This window comes from Dioscorea cayenensis, chromosome 18 (genome assembly GCF_009730915.1).
Source record: "Dioscorea cayenensis subsp. rotundata cultivar TDr96_F1 chromosome 18, TDr96_F1_v2_PseudoChromosome.rev07_lg8_w22 25.fasta, whole genome shotgun sequence".
NCBI lineage: Eukaryota > Viridiplantae > Streptophyta > Magnoliopsida > Dioscoreales > Dioscoreaceae > Dioscorea > Dioscorea cayenensis.
The window spans coordinates 10223191-10244891 of NC_052488.1; positions in this window are offsets into that span (position 1 = coordinate 10223191).

A 21701-nucleotide genomic window follows, 5' to 3' on the forward strand; every position below is an offset into this window, starting at 1 on the left:
ACATATGAGTGTGACTGCCTTTGTGCCCCTCCACTTTGTGTATTTACTTAAGCACAATAGAGGTTCGCACACACCCACATGTCTTTGAACACAACTTGTGTCTTCACGTTTGTTCAATCTAAGAACTTCATCAACAATTGCGTTCACGATCTACTTTTGCTTCTTTTCATCCAAACTTGTCTCCACAACCCTAAATGCACAAAAGAACATAAATACACATGAATGAGCAATAAAATCTAATAAAAATAATGGTCAATGTTAGAAAAGTATACTTCGTATTACTTATACACAAGCACTTATCACAATCCAGTTCATACTTTAGTTTCATATTTGCTTTTTCGTATTTTTATTATGTCTATCTCATTCTCTTTCACTACTATACTCTCTTTCTCATACACAAGAGGATGTGAGCCCACTTCCAAACTTCTTCGTTTACTTGCTTCTGCAACTTGCTTGTTGTGCTTGGACATAGGAACAATACCCTCGTCGTATTAGCAAGACTCATCAATTATTTTGGGGAAGTACTAGTTCTTTTCATACCCCTTGTATATTTCTTTTTATTATTGTTATTTAATAGTTTATATACTTTACATACATTGAGGACAATGTATATCTTTGTGTGTGGTGGGGGGGAGAGAGGATAAATGCCTAAATGTATGTATTTAATACATATAACTTTTGCACTATTCATGCACTATTTGATAAAACAATGTCATTTTATGGTTTAATTGGTTTCATTCATGCTACAAGCATCAAAGAAGCCTAGGTGATCTCGATAACATAATTCAAGAAGAAATCAGCATTTTTAGAGCATGGGGGGTACTGTAGCAAGTACTATAGCATGAAGAATTCGAGAAATGGCGAAGTCTCTGGTTTTGTTTATGGGAAACCTAATAGCCGTGAAGACATCTGCAAGCCAGCGAAGAATGTGCAATTTACTGCAGCAATTTTACTGTAGAATTTTATTGAAATTTTGGTAGAAATCTCGAGGCTCTCACAAGTATCCTTGTGACAGTGAGTGGCATACCCCTTGCGTGTGTGTACCGTAAGTGCACGGGTTGTTAAAGTAATAAAATACCCTGGTGAGTGGATAGTCAAATCCATAGGGAATAGATGTTCAGATACAAGAGATATTGCTATTTAGCTAGAGTGAAAACTAATTTGTGATGTTGATTCAAATATCAATGCAAATAAAAGTAAAAGAGAAAAAAGAAAGCAGAGGAATAAAAAGAGGTAATCGATGGTAAAATGGGGTACTCGGACAATGCTCACCCTAGGACTATTGTTTCAAGTGCAAGACAAATATTATGCCTCCTAATTGAAGTTTAATAAGTTTTGGAAATCCAATGACACATGGTCCCAAACCTAAGGTAAACCATAACTAATCCTCTACACTATGCCCCGGCGGAAAGGGACACTCTCAACATCTTGCACTGTGTGGGATACTTAAAGCTCTAGGGATTCCAAGTGATAAACCCTATTCCCTAACCTTGATCTAACCCTTTGGTCCAGGCGAAAGATTCCTAACCACAATTAAGCCCCAGCACTAAGGATATAACTCAACACTTCACTTTGTCACTCACGCAACTAAGCCCTAGTGGAGAAGGTCTCTTAGCACTTTACTTTATTATGGTTACAAAAAACTCTTAGAACATGGAGGTAGGATAAATCATGTTAGAGGAGAAAGAAGACGTTCCGCTACCTCTCGACTCACCCTCTCAACCCTCTTCAATCTCATTAAGTCTAACCCTAATGAAGTAGTCACCCATTCAATGGATTACCTAGATGGATTCTCAATCCTAGTGTCACTCTAAGGGAAAATCACAACAATAATCATGCAAGATTGAAACTCAATTAAAACATCAATTAAAGAAGTAATATAGAAGTCAATGAAACAAAATCATCCTAGGGTTTACAAATCCAAGCACCCACTAGGGGTTTAGCTCTTCATGGAGCAATACAAAGTCAAAGATGAAATCAAAACTAAATGTAAGAAACCCATAGAGATAACCCCCTTGTCGTCCATATCGATGGTCTTCAAGAGCCGTCTCGTCTTCTCCAAGGACTCCTCCATCAAGCCTAGGGCACACCTCGCCGAATCAATGCCAATAACTCTGTAAATAACTCTGAAGAAATCGATGTTAAAAGCCGTAGAAACTCTGTAAAAATCTAGGAAAAACCTCTACAAACCTTAGCAGTGTTGTCTCCAAAAGGTAGGAAGAAGATAGGAGAAAAGATCCCAAAATAAACTTGAGAAGTAGTATTTAAAGGGCTGAAATCGGGCATCCACACGCCCCTTGTGGAAATTCCACATTGGTCTGTGAATTTCCAGGCTTCTCATTTCCTACATGCTGTAAATAGTAACTGCTACAGTACTTTACTATAGTGATTTACTACAGTAATTTTTCTGAAGTACTACCGAATTGATTTTCTTCATCGAGGCAACACGGTTGGGCACACATCCATGCGGTAGATCACGTCGCGTCTTCACTTTTCAAACACATTGATGAAGCTCTTGACAATATTACACAAGTTGGGACATATGAGTATGACTGCCTTTATGCCCCTTCACTTTATATATTCACTCGCACATTTTGGAGGTTGGCACACACTCACATGCCTATATCACAACTTGTGCCTTAATCTTTGTTTGATACAAGAGTTTCCTCTAAAATTGCGTCCATGATCTATTTTTGCTTCTTTTTTTTTTAATTTGTCTACACAACCCTAAATGTACAAAAAACACATATACACACGAATGAGACAGAAAACCTGATAAAAGTGATGCTCAATGTAAGAAAAGTATATTTAGTAATACTTAGACACAATCATTTATCAGTGAGCCAGGCCATTAAGTTAACCTGAGAGGACTTTAAAAGAAGGGTTAGGGCATCATTAAAGAGGTCTTTGGCCACCCTTTCTCCATCATCATCTTTTATGGCTTCAAGTTAGTGGGAGAAGTTAGTGGGAGAAGGTAGATGAGAGAGGCAAATCCAAGGGGAGAAAAGGTGTGCTATCAACAAGAGGATTAAGGAGCTTGCCGGTGTGGATCCGACATGTTCTCATCACCACCTTCTAGTCGACATGCTAAGGGAGGTTTCTATGATTTTTCTTAGATTTTCAATGTATTTTTAGATCTTTCTCTTATTCATGTTGAACTAGACTCCCAAGGCCACCGGGTATCCAGTAAACCTTGGGAGAAGAACTTATATGAAAGAATCATGGTTAGTTTTAATTGATTGTTTGCTTGTTTGTGTGGTTTCATTCTATGTGTACTTGATTATTGTGGATTACATGAGAACTCTGTGATTCATCTTGTCGATTATACTTGGATGCGTGGGATGCTCTCGGGTATTAGATCCACATAGTTGTAAGAGGATCCAGTGTGCTAGTACACCGAGGGATTTGGATGCCAATAGCCCCCAGTAGACTTTAGAGATAATTTGGGCTTGTAAAATGGGGATTCAGAACTCCCTGAGATAAGGTTTCCAGTTCCCAATGACATCGTAGGGGTATTGATAAGTACTTGAGTAGACATATTTTTATATATGTTTTACATGCATTGAGCATCATTTTTTACTATGGTTTATGTCTCATATTGTGTATTTGGTGTTCTTTTATGCATATAGGTTGTGAATGCCTTGAAGAGTAAAAAGGAAGCAAAGATAGGCTATAAAGACACAATGTTGGGAGTTCTTGTTCAATTCAAGGACCAAGACACGAGAGGAGTTCATAAACGTGGAGATGTGTGCCAACTTCCAAGAAGATTCAAGTCAATTCACTAGTTCGAAGGGCACAAAGGCAGCCACATCTTCATGTTCCTTCTCTTTGTGAAGATTGCAAGACCTCTCAAAGATACGTAGATGAAGAAAAGTTTTATAGCCTACCACATGGACGTGTGCCCGGACATGTGGCCTCAAGAGAAGAGTGTTTGGACCGCATTTTGTGAAAAGTACTGTAGCAATTTTATTGTAGTAGCTTCACTGTAGCCGCACAGTAGCAAAATTACTGTTCACACCCCGCGTGAAAATTCCTGCAGCCCATGTGGCCATATGGAAAATCCATACGGGCGCGTGAGGGCACGTGACAGGCGTTGTTTTGGGCTTTAAATAGGCCATTTGCCTTATTTTTGAGGGACTTTTGGCAAGGGTTTTGGCGAGCACTTTGAAGGCAAGGCGGCTAGGGTTTTGGAGGAGGTCTTTGGCGATATTGGGTGATGTTCATCAAAAACTTTGATCGATCTTCTCTCCATCATAGCATAGAGGGAGCCTTCGGCGACCTAGCTTCGGAGAAGGATTCTTCAAGACGTTGGGCGACCCATCAAGGCCATCATCACGAATTTAAGGGGGTTTTACTTCATGGTTTTCATTACTTTTCATTGTATTAATCATTATTTTGTAACTTGATCCATGGAGGGCTAAACCTTAGTAGGTATTTGGGCATGTGAACACTAGGATCTATGTTTTTGTAATGATTTGCTTTATGTTTCTATTAAATCTGAGTTGATTTGAGTTTTAATCTTGTGTTCCCATTGCTTGCTTATTTAATTAATCCTTGTGGTTGATTGGATTCGCATGAATTGTTACTTTGATGTGAGTGAGGTCTCCATTAGAGTTAGAACTTCAAGCTTAAAGAGGGTTGAGAGGGTGAGTTATGAGATAGTAGAGTATCCCCTTTCCCTTCCGATTGAGTGTTTCCTATCTCCGTATTCCCTAAACTCTTTGCAACCATATTTGGTGTGAGGCGTGAGATTGAGAGATTTCTCCGCCGGGACCTTGTAGGGGGTTAGAGATCCTTCACCGGGTATTAGGGTTGGATCTATCTTTAGGAATCGGTTTCACTCTTAGGTGTCCCTAGAGCGTATTGCGGTCATATGGGGTGTGAGGTGTTGAGATTGAGCGATTTCTCCGCCGGGACCTTGTAGGGGACTAGTACTGGTGGTTTGGAGGCAAGGGCCGGTAGTTCTTGGATTAGCTCGACTCATTAGACTTGGTTTAGAAGCATTTAGTGAATCATGAGCTTCATGTTAGATCCTAGGGGAGCATTGTCCGGGTACCTCATCTTTATTGATTGAGATCTCCTTTAATTGTTTTCTTGCTCGTTTGCTTGCTTATTAATTCTCTTGCAATTAGTTCATTTCATCACATCCATTGAATTCTACTAGATAACTAAGAATTGGTTAATACTAATACTTTCGTTCCCTGTGGATTCGACTACCCACTCACTGGGGTAATTGTTACTTCGACACCCATGCACTTGCAGTTTACACTCATATTCGAACGCGTGCCAGGTATCCTCTGGATGAAGGAACACGTACCAGATTAGGGCTACATAACGAAGGTTTCCAGGGTACTTGACTTTCGAGTCAATGCGGACAAACTCTAGCCAACTTTGTACTTATTTGCCCATTTCATCCTTGTTTGTTCTTCTCCCAGGAGGATCTTTCCCTGGGGGTCTAGCAATTTCTTTATCAATTGCTTCTTTAATTTGTTTATATGGTGTGCCTTAGTACATTTGTTTATAATTAACTCTTTTATTATTTTTCTTATTTTGTTTTAATCCTATAATTTGTAGACTAGATATTGCATCTAGGGGGAAGTAATAGCAGCTCTTAGGACCCCAGGAAGTATGACCCTCTCATGTTTGTGCGTGAGATTTATTACTTGATGACCCGTGCGCTTGCAGACTCATCAGGGGGGTGAATTGCCCGTGAGCGTTCTCTTGTTAAGTGATTAATCTTAGGAACCTTTAGTTCTCATTGAACATTCTTTTGAGTACAAACTTGACAACTTGTAGATTTTACTTGTTTTAATGCTTTAATGTTAATTTTCCCTATTTATATCTTAGTATAATCTAAATTGCACATGACTTTTCTTGAATCATCTTCCTGAACAATTAGAAAACATAGTGTAGTTTATCTGTGGATTGAATTGCTAGATATGTAAAAATAAATAGAAAGAGCTACCCACTTTGAGGTATGAAGCTACTCTCAAAAATTCGGATACTTGTATGCGCTAATGACAGAAAGAGCTACCTTCTAAGGATGTGTGGAAGCTACTATTTTATCATTTGAAAGTTTAATGTTGAATAATTAGTCGAAGACCAAAGTTGTTAGTTTCATTGTGTTTTTAAATAATACATTCTTCATTATTAAGGGAGCTTTTCAATTTGAATCATTCAAACACACAAGGAACACTTTAAATAGGGCCTACTTAAACTTGTTGATGTGGTCTCCCCAAGTGCACGGGTTGCACACAAGTAGTAAAGTGATACCCCGTGAAGGGTAGAGTTGTTGAACCATAGGGACTAGAATTAAGGTACTAATTTATCTTCTGATGTTTAGTTAAACAAAGATTGTAATAAGATCAAACTAAAAGCTAATAATGGAAGAAGAGAATGATGGTAGTGACAGGGCGATTAGGATTGTGTTTTCAACAACAAAAGAGTAATGCCCCAGAATAATTCCTATGAGTTATAGCATGCTGACTTGATCCTAAAGCCTACGAGGTACATTCTAAGGTCCTTGTGTGCTCAAAAGCAATGTTGCATCTATGGTTCTCAAATACACCAAGGTTTTGCTAAGATAACTAAATTACCAAAGCATCTGTGCAAATCAAACACATCAAGTTATGCAAACACATTATTAAACATAAGAAACCAATAGAACTCTGTAAACATTGAAATCAAGTAGTCAAAGTATACAAAACAACATAGTTCACATCCCGGATATCGTGGACAGTTAGCCCCTCATGGATGGGTACAAGAAGAAAGCCAAAGATGAAAAACTGGAGAAAGAAGCCATGACTCCCTTCTTTTTAAGATAGTCTTCCTTGTTGAGCTCTGTATACTAACCCCACTTCTCTTGTTCCTCCAACTAGTCCTTGATCCCCTCTAGAAGGTATGGTGAAGTCTAATCTTTGCTCTTTTCAAAGTTCTACCGGTGGAGATTGGAATCTCCGAACAAAGATGAGAGCAAGCCCTAGAAACTGAAGTTAAAAAAGGCTGTCTTCAAGCTCGACACGGCCTTAGCACGATTGTGCCTAAATTGTGTTTCCATGGAATGGTTTTGAGTGAATCGGCCAAGTATTCACCTGGAATTTCAAGTGGGACGAAGCACAGTTGTGCTTGGAGTGTGCTTCCTTGAGCATGATCGTGCTAGGAGCCTCGGATGTGTGCTTCCCTTGATGAATAGAACATAACTCCAGCCTGAGATTTCCAGGGGAAGGGACACGAGCATGCTTCAACAATGTTCTCCCTGGTGACACTCCCCTACAAGCTTTTTCACTTGATCAGCATAAGGCTGGGATATTCAGGGGGATAAAGCACGACTGTGCTCTGCCCGTACTGAGCTTGAACACTTAGACATTTCTTCAATTTTCATTCGATTGGCAACCAGATTCACTACTAATTGCTTTGAGCTCCTCAATTCCTACATCATTAATAAATATACCCACAATAACACCGAATGTATACAAAGATGTGCCGAAAGACAATCAAAAACATGAATTGAGGGTAAGAAGACATGATATGAATTGTACTCATCACTTGTGCAAAGAATGTTATTGAAGTCTACTTGTTGTCATCTTTGATATACTCTTTAAAATGTGCATAATTTGAAAGCTTGAGATTGAGCATTTATCTTTCTTATCACCTTTTTGTTTGAGGACAAACAAAAACTTAAGTGGGGAGTTATTTGATAAGTGTTATTTTGTACATATTTTATCTATATTGTTTTGCACTTTATCAATTATTTTAGGCTTTGTTTCTACAGACAACTAACTAGTACTTATTTGTTCAATTCATATCACAAGTTAAATAAAGCACAATAAGAGCCAAGGAGAATAATTTTAGAGTAATTTGGTGCTTAAACAAGTAAACAATGAAATAAATGGCTTAGGTACACACTTGTGTACTTGACCATGTACATCTCAGCAAAAACAGCACATGAGCACCATGTTGATCATGCACAGGCCTCTCAGTCATGCCTTACTGAGAAGAATACACCAGTATAAACCAAGTACACACCCTTGTACATTTGAAAGATCACAGAGCATGACCTAGACAAGAGCCCGGGCAAAGGGATGGTTGAATGGGCATGTAATTGAGAAACCAAAGGAAAGGAATTCTTGGGAGATACATGGCCAAAGTCAGAAGAACACGGTCATGTACATTACCCCTTTGTACACCAGGTTTTTAGAGGATTTCAAAATTTCTCCTAGGATTTACACAAGCCGGGAACAAGCCCGTGTAATGGTCGGGCCCATCCAATATAAATAGAGCCTTTAAAGAGATTTAGGGCATCTATGTTTTGGATGACATTTGGGGACAAATTCTAGAGCTCTTTGGTTGTGATTAAAGGAGGTTTTGAAGGATGGAGGAGGAAGCTTGAAGTCGGGGAGTGATGATTCGTTGGTGATGACTTCAGCTCACATCATCTCCAATCAGACAACATTGAGAAAGGGAGCTTTTCATTACATGTTTAGGGATTTAGGGATTGAGTTTTATCTTGTATTGATGAACATGAGCCCCATGGAGGGCTAACTCTTTTGGGTGCTCGGATTAATGTCGCTTGGGATTCCTTTATATTTTTATTGATTTTTAATATAGATTTAACCTTGTTTTATTTGTTGGATTTGTGTATCGAGAGTAGCACTTCCATGTTCTTATTGCTTGTGTATTGAGAGATCCTTGCCATTAGAACACACTAGGTTAAATAGGTATTACTGATGCTCGCTAGAGATAGTAAGGGCGTTGTGTACCTTTTGATTGGAATTTTGGCAGTTATACCCGATTCTTGACATGGAAACCTTAGCACTCATGCAATCGTGTGAGTGGAGTAGGAGAGATTCATTTCAAGCTTTAGCATGGGATTAGACACTAGGGAGTCTTGAGAGAGCACTTAGTGCATCTTTGGTTTCCTTTGTTCTGGCTAGCTATGGTTTAGTCTTTATTAATTTATAATCTCTTTATTCTTTATTATCCCAAGTGAAATCGATCTAAGTACCGCTTCCATTTATTGAGCTTGACTTCTTGTTTCCCATGTTTAGGCCTTTTACTTGTTTTTATTGTTTCTTTTTCTTAACTCATTTTAAATCTCAATCTTTATTTAGTTAGCTAAGAAGATAGTGTTAGTACTAGTACTATCTAGTCTCTGTGGATTCGACCTTGCTTTGCATGTATTACTTCGACTAACACATACACTTGCATGCATATTGCTTTCTAGTCAATCAGTGAGAAAACAATCATAATATGAATTTTTATTTATTTTTAAAATAATACTAAATAATTTATTATTTTAAATAATAATATTCAAATTTTAAATTCATATATAATCGTTTAATTAATAGGACAAAGTTACACTAAAACTAACATTCTTGTAAATTTAAAACAAACTCATACCAACCCCACATGTCTTAGTTTTATTTTCAATATATAATTAACTTTTTTAAAATCATAATAATTTCTAATATCGCAATCCCACTCAATACAACAACAATATGAAGCTATTAGCCCTAGTTATTTACAGTATGTACATGAATCTTATTCTTCTTTGTTGCTTTATCAACAACTAAAGGCTAGATCAACTTCCATTTTTCATATAGGATGCCTACCAGCAATCCAAGGATGTGTTGATCACATTTTAATCGATCATTTCCTAACTTATCAGTAATAAATGCCACTACCAATCTATTTCAGATAAAATCATTCCTCATTTAATTTATGTCTTTCCTAGAAATGGCTAACATCTATCTTACCTTTATTTCTCATTTTAGCCATGCATAACCTTTAAGTATGTTGGTTCTTAGTAGCCCAACATTCTTATCATACATTATAGTTGGATTAAAAATCATTTTATAAAACTTACGTTTCAATTTAAAAGATATTCCAAGATCATATAAAACACTAAAAACCTCTTCTATTTTATCCACTTTCCTTAATTTTATTTGTGGAATCTTCTATAAGTTCCTCACTATCTTGAATTATGAAGCTTATGCATCAAACCTTCTATCCCTACCAATCTGAGTACCATCCATCTCTCTCATTTATAATCAATTTATTACTAAAGTTACATTTTAGACTTTCTATCTTTACCCTACTTAACTTAAAACTCTTAGCTTCATCAATGTTTCTCCTCAAGTTCAATTTATGTTAAACACTTTTCCTACTTTTATCAAGTAATACTAGTGCTTCTTACAAAATTACTACATTTAATAGAATGTCAATGTGGCAATGCAAGTACTAATAATAACTTTATTTAATAATGGCAAACTCATGGATCATGATAAAGAAAAGAAAGTAGGATTCTTGAAGTAGTTGTACTTAAATATTATTCTATTAAAAAATATATATAAGTAAATGATAAAATTAAGATTTATAGGAAGAAAAATGTATTGATTATCTCAAAGGAAATTAACACATATAAAGAAACATTACCAATGGTCTTCAAATTCTAGAACTTCAACATTTCACTTTCTTTATTAGGAGAAACAAGCAATTTTCATCATTCAAAATGCAAAATTTAGCATCGTATCCATACAAATCTGAGAGATCTCTAAATGATGAAATAAAACAAAACCCATGATCCAAAATCTACTATTTGGCTACAACAATAGCCATCTCAAAAGCAATTAACACAAGCAATAAACCATCATTATCAGCCCTTTGTAACTAATTTTAAAACTACCACAACCTCTTCCCTGGTATAGTTAAGGTGAAAAACCTTGGCTATGCTGATGTAATGACTACGAATTTCACCTCTTATTCTTCGTTTTCTTTTTCTTATTTTTATTTTAGGTTCTTAGAATGAGAATATGGGCTCCATTGATGTTTCCTCAAAGAATAGTGGTTGCACACCATTGGTGAACTCTAGAAGCTATGATATATAAATAAATAAATAAACAAATAACACCATAGGGCAACCAAAGAAAAAAATGGTTTGTTTGCATGATCAGGGATTAACTTCCCACAAGTGCATGGGGTTGTCAAGTAGTACCTTATGTGTGACACAAGGGTCATATTTCACGCGGCCAAGGAGCCACCCTTACTTCCTTTTACTTGTTGTTTGATGACACACACCTTGTGTGTGTCCTAAACGTTTATGAGTACTCAAGTAATAAAGTGTATCCAATGGGTTTGGTAGTCGAATCCACATGGAATAGAAGTACTTGTAATAACCGTAACCTCGCTATCTATCCTAATCAATAATATGAGTGTGGAAGTGATCAATTTCACAAATAAGTAAACAAGGAAAGAGAAGCAAGGAAAATAGAGAAATATAGAGGAATCAATCAAGATAGATGGTGTACCCTAACAATGCTCCCCTTAGCATTCTTAAGTTAAGCGCAAGACTAAAATTACGCTTTCTTAATTGAGATTAATTGAGTCATGAAAATCCAAAAGCACACTGGTCCCAAATCTATGGTCAACCGGAGACTAGTCACCTACGAGGTCCCGGCAGAGAGAAGGCTATCGACGCCTCACACCACATATGACTATTTTAAGTTCTAAGGATTTCAAATTGTAAACCCTATTCCTAGATGTGGATCTAACTCTTTGACCCAGGCAAAAGATCCCTAATCCTACACAACATATGATTGCTAAGAGCTCTTGGAATATGGAAGTAGAGTAAACCAAACAGAAGTGGAAAGGGGCTGCTATGCTACCTCTCAACTCACCCTCTCAACCCTCTTCAACCTTGGTCGATCTAATCCTAGTGGTGATGGTCACTCATCACTAAGATGATTAGGTGTAGCTCTCAACCCTAGTGTCACTCTAAGGTAAAGCAATCATAAAGCACACAAGATTAAAACTCAAATGATTACTAAATTAAAGGAAACACAATAAAAAACAATAAAACAACAAATCCTAGGGTTTACATGTCCAAGTACCCACTAGGGTTTAGCTCTCCATGGAGCAATACAATATGCAATCAATCAATGAATGAAACCGCATTAAAACCATAAAGAAAACCCCCTTTAGATGTGTGCTGATAGTCTTCAGGAGATGCTTCATCTTCTACAAGAGTTCCTCTGACATAACTAGGGCGCACCCCTCCGAATCGATGTCCTCAGCGGCTTCCTCGATGGCTATAACGATGAAGGAATCCATGAAAGCTCATGAAAAAGTACTCCCTTGAGTGCAAATACCTTCTCTCCAAAACCATAGCTGACTTCACCCAAAAACTTATGGAAAAAGATGTGAAAACCCTTAATTGAGCGGCCTTTATAAGTGAAAACTAGGGGTCCACACTGCCTTGCCACGCCCGTGTAGAGGGTGTGTGAAGTTTTGCCGGCTGCTACAATACTTTGCTACAGTGTTTTGTTACAGTACACAATAATTTCTTGTGGGAGGTCACACAGCCGTGTGAAAGTGTCTATGGGATCCTGTCGATGCAAATGGAAAAGATAACTCCTAAAAACTGCCATCAAGCTGATACACGCACACATGACTGCCTCCGTTCCATCCTAACATGTCAATTGGCTTCTAAAATCTTAGGAGTTGGCACATATGTGCTTGTAGATGATCCAACTTGAGTGTTCATCATTGAAGCTTGCTAAATCATCTCTAAATATCTTCACACCCCTGTCTTTGCTTCTTTCTCATCAATTCCCTTCACATGTCCTAATTGCACAAAAGAACACAAACACATGCTATTAGTGGAAATATCTGAATATAATCATGCTCAAAGTGCATAAAAGATATGAACAAATAAATATCAAACAAGCACTTATTATTTAACCTACAACTTTGAGTACAAGTGTTCTAAGCTATTAAAAAGATTAAAAAGAATTAAAGTGGAGTGTCCACACGCCAGGATGAATGAGTGAAAAACCTAGGGAAAAAGATGGTCATAGATGCAGATCCCTTTTGAGTACTCAAAACATCCAAATAAGAAAGTTTACCCCAAGGTTCACCAACATCCGGTGACCTTGGGGTATAGCCATCCATACAACCAAATAACACAATCAAATTCATGAAAAACCTAAAATAAGCATAGCAAATACTCCCTTGAACAATAGAAGGGAATGGTGCATCAGAAAGAATGGAAATCTTCCATAGATGCTACAATGGGGGTGACTTTCCTTGTCATCTTCAAGCTTCCTCAAGTGAGTGTAAGAAGGATCTTGCCAAAATGTACTTCTCCACTTGATTTCCACCTCAAAACTCCTTCAAATTTGATCCTCCACCTCAGATTTAGCCTTGGATAGTTGGAGAGACAAGTGTAGAAGAAGGTCTACCTCACAAAATGCCCTAGAAACATTTTTACAACTTTCTCGGGTTTTCTTCATGGCCTAGCTTGCTGGCGCAAGGATGCCTGCAAGGCCCTTGGGATTTTTATCGAAATTTCATTAAAGTGCTACAATACCTTCTACAATACTTGCGGGTGTTCTCATGGCCGCATGGTTTCCTACAAGGAAAACTTGAGGCTTTGTCATTTCTTCAGTCTTTCATGCTACAGTACTTGCTATAGTGTCTGAAGCTCTAAAACGTCACTTTTACTACCGATTTGTTCCTAAATTATGTTATCAAGCTTGCCTTGTCTTCTTGGAGGCCTGTAACACGAATGGAACCAATTAAACTACAAAAAGGGCATCGATTCATCAAGATATACATGAATAGTGCAAAACTTATATGTATAAAATACATACATTTAGCACTTATCAATCATCCTAACCTCTTGGGGAGTGACTCTAGAAAAACCAAATTTATTGATCATTGATTTAGCTTCTGTTGCAGTAGAAAGAACAAAATGCTTTACTTTCACTATTACCAACGTTCTTTTAATGGCGTTAAATAACAACCATAAGTAACCTTATCAATAGACAAGAATATTAATATATCAATTGCAGCAACAACACAAAATTTTATATAGGATTGCAATAGAAGATGAAATGAAGCATTTATCAAACTCACTTGTCCTTGAGATTCCCTCCTTGTTGCAACAAGCGGGAGTTTAGCAACTTGACCACCTAGCACACGAAATATCCCAGTCGACACAACAGATGACCTACAATGTTTTTTCAATAGTAATATGCATTTGAACTTTTAGCAAAGAATCAAGCTCAAATTCAAACACAAAGATCTTACTTTAAAGTTAAGATTGCATAATAAACCCCAAAAAAATGTTGGTCTCTTATGCTCTTTCTACAAGGACATAAAAGGAAACGAATATGGTTTAAAAAACAAAGGTAGTACTAATGTGAAATTGATTTGTTTAACAAGACTTTGTCATTATCCAAATAGAATCTTGTGGATAAGGTCTTAATCGGACATCAACAATGGGGTCAAATAAATCCTATAAGAAAATAGTATCACAATTAATAGAAAGTATGATGAGAATAATTTCCCCATTTCAAGTGGCCTGTGAGAATATAAACATGCACTCACATGGAAAGTGGAGAGTGCCTTTGAAAGAAGAATCTTCACCTCAGCGAATAAGTCTTGTTTACTCAAAAGCCTCCACTTAATATTGCAATTTGCACTTAAGCCACTTAAGACTTTGTCTTTTTGCTTTTGTATGAGAGAATTTAACTCTGCTAAAGAGATTGGTAATGGTCTGACATGAAGTAATTTTTGCAGCTTGTCATTAATCCTACTGCAACCATCACAGCAGAACCACTCTCGTTTGGCCAGTTCTTGTTGCAGGATGTGACAAACAAAGAAATTTTTTGTAAGCAAGTGTAAATAAAATATTAAAGAAACAAAGAAGCCACATTGTACTTTGAAATCAACTATATTACTCTTCTTCAAGCAACCAACATGATATTCCATCTCGCACTGAGATAATGATAAAGAAAAAAAATCTTTCACTAATAAAAATGGAGAAAGATGAGTGAATACTACTAACATAAGAAGTGCATGCAGCTCACCTGATCGCATATCAGAACAGTATGTGGACCAAACCTTTTTGACTTGTTGAAGTCAAGCCCTTTGCAATGTGATAAAAACATGAGAAGAAACCAAACTATTGTAGTAAATCAAGTTGAAGGATTAAAAAATAGGAAAAACAGTAGTCATGTAGTTAGCTGGCATGAGATTGTGTTCATTTAAAAACTGACCAACCTACAAATACCACAACCACCAACATAGTCTACTTTGCTCAGTTATGACATGACTATAACGCTGGTAGATTTGTTCAATCGGTTTGACATTAGCAATCTTTGCAGCAATGTATGTATTATTTTCCAACTACCATAATTTCCTCTCAGTTGAAGATTTGTACACCAATGACAATAGTAGTTCCCTTCAGGTTTTTCTAATAGGACAACACATTCTGAGACAAAATGGAATGACACAAGCAGGAGACAATTAAGTGGCCAAAAATTTATGATTGATACATACAAGAAAAAGACAAAATTTGAACCTTATGAAAAGCTTTAGAATAGAGATTACATATGAGAAGATCACCACCATCTTCATAGATGTTGCAAAGATCATCAGTTTCACAAGTAGGAAGCTTTCAATCTTTAGATAAGGAGATGGCTAGATCATGGAGTGACACACCATCCAATGTAAAGATGAGATTGTATCTTGAAATCATATGTGAGAATAATAAGTACGTAGTTAGGATGGTTATCCTAGCAACAATAAACTTATGAAATTTTAGTGAAAAAAACTCACGGCTTACGCCATTTAACCTAGCTAGCATTTGATTCAAATTATGAATGGCTAACCTGTACATGATATAGTATATCATTAAAAAAAACCTAAAAAAAAAAGATAAAATAAAAATTAGTATGATGAAATTATATAACTCAAAATTTACTATAGTGTTGTAGCAGCTACACAAAATTCCAGAATCCACTAAATAGACACCTGATAAAATCTGAATAAAAAAGTATATCAAATAAAGAAATAAAATACAAATCATACTTCAGTAAATTAAGCAACTAATCAAAGCTCATAACCTGTCTACGGACATAGTATTCCATTTTTACTAAAGTAGGTATATTATCACTTGAAAAGACCAACTTATGCATGCCAATATCGTTAATTGGTTATAAATTAAAAAATAAAATTAAAAAATCACAAAATTACCATTGAAGTGGTGAATAATGGAATTAGTCCAATAAAATGAACATAAATAACTTACTTCTTAGTAAGTCTTCCGCAACATGTTTTCTTTTGAACTGTTATTTCCTTAGGAGCCTTATTAGTAGTTTGTGGTGTAGAAATATGCTCTTCGGTTGCCAAAATGTGTCTTCGATATATAAGCAAATGTTTTTGGTATAGAAAAAAGTGTCTTTATTAAATAAACAGATGCCTCTGATACAGATCTTGACACTTTTGGTACAACCGCTATTGGTATAAACACAACCATAGAAATAGATGCCTCTGATATAGATCTTCACACTTTTTATGAATAGTATAATTTGGCTCTGATACAAAAAGAGATGTTTTTGGTGTACATTTCTGTGTTTCTGATACAAAAGGAGTTGTCATTGATGTAGAAACATTTTCAAAAATCAACAGTACAGAATCAAATGCCCTTTCTATGAAGGCATGGTTATTTGATATTAAAAGATGATTACCATATCTAATGATGAACTCATCCATCTCCATATCCTTGCCCTTCCAATCATCTCCTACCATGGAAAAAGCTGTGAAGCTGAAGATCACTGAGTCAAGGATCACTTTTGTTCAAGTTGTGGTATAGAGGAGTCCTAGAATTTATGGATTGAAAGTCAAATGAGAAAGAAAAGTTTATAAGGAAGAGGAGAACTATAGAGATAGAAAAAAGAGAAGGAGATAGAGATGTAAAAAGAAGAGAAAGAGGAGGAGAAGATATAAACAAAGAACAATTGTAAGGTGGGTGAATTGACCAAAGTACCCCTTTCGGTGGTTTGTGCTTTGCCCAATCACTTCTATTTTCCTACTTTATTACTATAAAAAGGTAGTATGTATTTTAACTCTATTACTTTTCATGGTGTATGCGTTAACTTTTCTGACCCTATTTCTTTTTTAAAAAAGATATAGAAAAATTAATTATAAAAAATTCAAAAAAAACAGATGAAGCATTTCCTTGAAGTTTGAGACTAAAACAAAGGGGCAAAATGGGAAGATGGAGGGAGAGCTTAGGGGATGTAGAGATGCATGGCCACGTGATGAGATGATACGAGTTCTTAGAGATGAACAATTGATGGAGGAAAAACATTTCTTACAAGTGACATCAAACCAAAAATAGCAACCTCGTGATACTCACAACTTATTCAATTGTACATACAGAGAAAAAAATATTATAAAAAAATGGGTTATCTTTCCTACTAAGTAAGGGCAATTGTGTCATTCGAGTCTCATCGGCAAAGGCAACTTTTCTTGGACAAAGCACAAGATGTCTCTAAATCTTCAAAAATATAATCTCCACACTCTCAAGATATCATTTTGGTAAATATAAATACATGAATTAGGAAAATACATTTTTATAAATCATTTTAATAAGCATATAGAAATATTGGTAGAATAGATCATCTATGTTGAATTATAGATCCCGTGAAAATGCCTTATATGGAAAAATAATGGCATTAAAATTAGCATTTTTACATTTTATTTAAATTATAAATAAGATATGTACATAATAAAATTAAGATTCTATGAAGAAATTTTCTAATTTTGTGATTATGATTTTTTTTAAATATCTTCTTTCTTTTACAAAATTAATGGAGAAATGATAACATAATAGAGCATGGATAATTAAGGTTAATATTAAGTCAAATCAATTAATCTTGCTATCTATGGTTCTTTAGTCTTGGTTCATCAATGTCCCTCTTGGTTATAAATAATAAATCTCACTATTTTTTTAATCATTTTCTAATAAATTCATATAAAAATAAGAGAATGTACAAATTACTTTTAATTTGTTTCAAGAAAAATGGTATCAAATAATTGTTTTTATGAATAATGATATTCTAATATGAGAATGATGAATAATTGCATAGTTAATACAATAAAGTTACATTGAAATTAATATCTGCCAAAGATGGAAAACAAGCTCATCACAGTCATGCGCCTCCCATCTTTTCATGTGAATAAATATAATTAAACAATATTATTTCTTATTTTGATTTATAATAAAATTATTGATTTAATTTGAATCTAAAATAGTTGATATAAACTTATATTTTTCATGCCCCTATGTTAATGTTACTTACAAGAGCTCATCATACAATACAATTAATATCAATAATAAAATAATGCAGAATTAAATTAACAATACCATTGGCATAAATATCAAACTTGTAACTTGTGACACATAAAAAACTAAGATGTATAATGTTGATCGCACCTTCTTCAGTTTTCTTCTTAATGAAAAACAAGTTAAATAACAACTTTCATTCTAGTTTTTAATTATTTTAATAAATTCTTCAAAAAGAAAGTGAGGAACAATCATCATATGAATTTTTATTTATTTTTAAAAAAATACTAAATAATTTATTGTTGTAAACAATAATATTCAAATTTTATATTCATAAATAATTATTTAATTAATACCACAAAATTACATTGAAACCAAGGCATGTTGGAAATGGAAAACAAACTCATGCCAACCAAGTGTGTTTTGGTTTTATTTATAAATGAATATAAATAAAAAATAATTCTTTTATTTTTAAAATCTCACAACTTCAAATTTAAATTAGGTAGCATAAACTTATATTTCCAATATCGCAATCACAATTAATATAATAACAATAACAAGCTGTTAGTCCTAACTATTTAGGTCGCGCACACATGACCTTATCTTATGTTTATCAGTAAAGAACCAGAATTAGATAAACTAAGCTCAAACTTAAACGACTTCTTTGGCTACCCTTTACATTTCTATGTTACTTATTTGAAAATATTCATTTTGTTATAGGAATATCTATTAGTCATACGAAACTGTCCATATCATCATAATTGGAATTATGATTGTAGTTATAAGTCCTAGTATATATATATTTCAGATAAAAGCGATGCTTTAATTGTCAAACTTCACGTGCAGTTTAGTATTGTCCTACCACCAATCACCATTTCAATCATTCCATCTTTTTGATACTTTATTTCTCCTTCTATTTGACCAATGTCACCTTGGTTTAACAATCACTCTACTCAAGCTTACCTTTTAATCTAAGTATTTATTCATGATTACATAAAAACTCAAAAAATTTCATCTATTTTATTCAACCTACCTTAATCCAATTTGTGACACATCATCTTTTTATAAGTTTCGGTGTTCATGATCATAAAACTCAAAATTTTCCATCTATTTTTATTCAACTGTAGTAATTTGCTGACATCTTTTATAAGTTTCATTTGGGTTATAGAGCCTAAACTCTTGAGCACTTTTATTTCTCACCAATCTTACTGTCACACATCCATCTAACCCCTCAGTTCTATCTAATCGCCTTATTCTGTAGTCACGTATATATATATATATATATATATATATTCTATCTTTATCCTATTTTAACATATGGAAGAAGACTTGGGTTTTTTAAAATATAACCTTTATTTCAACTTAAAGTTAGCCTCTCTCTTTTATTAACTGAACCACGGGAATGAAAATCCTTGATTCTCAAGCAGTTGTACTTAAATAATATAAATTTATATGCATTAATAATAATAAAATTAAGATTCCCATGATGAAAGATTCTTATGGATGGGATTATCAGTTTGGCATTATATTTTGCACATTATGTTATATAAATCATAAAACCTTCATTTTAGTAGCTTTTGATCTACCTTTTCTTGAACATATATTTAGTCTATCTACTTTGTAGAAAAAAGTTATAAAATGAATGAATTGCTCAGGGTTTCCTCTAGTGTTCTTGAATAAAGTATTGATTTTATAATTAGAAAATTTAGTTTTTTTTTTTAAATTGTTGTTTCTTAAAATACTATCTAATTTTTATATTTAACAACGCTTACAATAGTAAACTAACATGCAGTATCTGGAATACAGCAAACATGAATGTCAAGTGCATTATTTGCTGCTCTGTGAAAGATTCTTTTTATTTTATTGTGGATTTTATTACGATCAGGTAACAAAACTCTAATATTTTATAATTTTTCTTTGATGTATATATACATATATATATATCTTAACACATCTTGATTTGGGGCTTATATTACTTACCATCTTTATACTTATCCTAATTCTAATACATACAGGGAGCTATAAAATATTTCATTCATGAGACATATGAAAGAACATATGGTTGAGATCAAACCTTTTTTTTTTTTTTAATTTTTTGTTTCTATGCATTTCTCTAATAAACCGCTGTTCAATGATCATTCAACTTCATAACAAACACATTCAACATCAAAGTTCAACTAATTATTGATGAGGAACTAAAAACAATTATGTTGGCATGTAATGTTAGTATACATATAAAATTGTTGGCTTATAAGGAAATTGTTTTATTTTTTGGATATAATTTCACATCTATACACACACAGATATGTTAATACAAGTGTGATATAAGACATGGATAGTTGACTTGAATTTGTAATTGATCTTAATGCTTTATTGGATGAATCGCCTTTCGATTTAACTCCTTTTGATTAATAATATAATAGAAATCTCATAATGGACTTATTATTTTCTAACCATTATCCATTAATTGTGTCAAAATTCAGTTTTCACGTACATTTAAGAATATAATCTAAATATTTCTAAATGTATCCACAGAAATCATCTCTCATTGTAAAAATTGTTATCTACAATTTTATATTGCTCCAATTATGTGACAAAGACACATTAAACTTACTATCTTGTCATTTTTTTTTAGAAATGCACCAATGTGCGTTTCTAAATACCATGCTCTACTGAGAGAAAATATGATCCGAAGACACACCAAAATTTTTTGAAAAGTTATTCTGGACTTTTTCAAAAAAAATTAACCGACTTCAACTTGATTAATATTAATCAAATCATATTTTAATATTAAAGTTCATTTTTCTGAATAATTTCTAACAATGAATTCTAAAATTAGTTATTAAATATATTTGTTTAAATAATTTAATAAAAATATAAATAGGATTGCTATAATGTTTTTTAATAATGATTGTATTCAGCAATCAGCTCAAAATGCTACTATACACTAGTTTTAGAATCGTATTCAATTTTTATTTTCCCTTAATAAAATTTACATGATGATATAATAATACAATACAAAGGCCAAAAATCGTAACCCCTCGACCCTCGTATGTTGCACAAAACGCCTTTTGAAAAATGAAAGAAGACAAATGCATTAAAACAATGGACATCTCAAGATAGCCATCATTTTAAATTTCTTATATATAAATTCAATAAGCTTTAAATATTAATTTGTTGTCAAAATATTATAATTCTTTTTTTTATATTAAAATAAATAAGCACCACAAAAATTTTATATTATAAATTCTTCTTTTTTTTTTTTGATAAGCGTGAATATGACCACACGTGTCAAGGGGAGCGCGAGGTTTCTAATTTACATCAGTACCCTCATCACTGCATAGAGGACTGAACCAACTGCGGTTTCTCACCTTGCACGATGGGGAATTCAGCGCTGATCTTCACCTAAATTGAAAACCAGGTGCCGCTGGCATGGAAAGTCATATAAAGGTTCTACGGTGCGACGCCCCCCACCTTGGCATTTCCAACTAAATTTACCCTAAATATTTGAACACTCACGCTATAGTGAGCACTATAACCATGCCTTTAAATAGGAAGCCAAGAATCC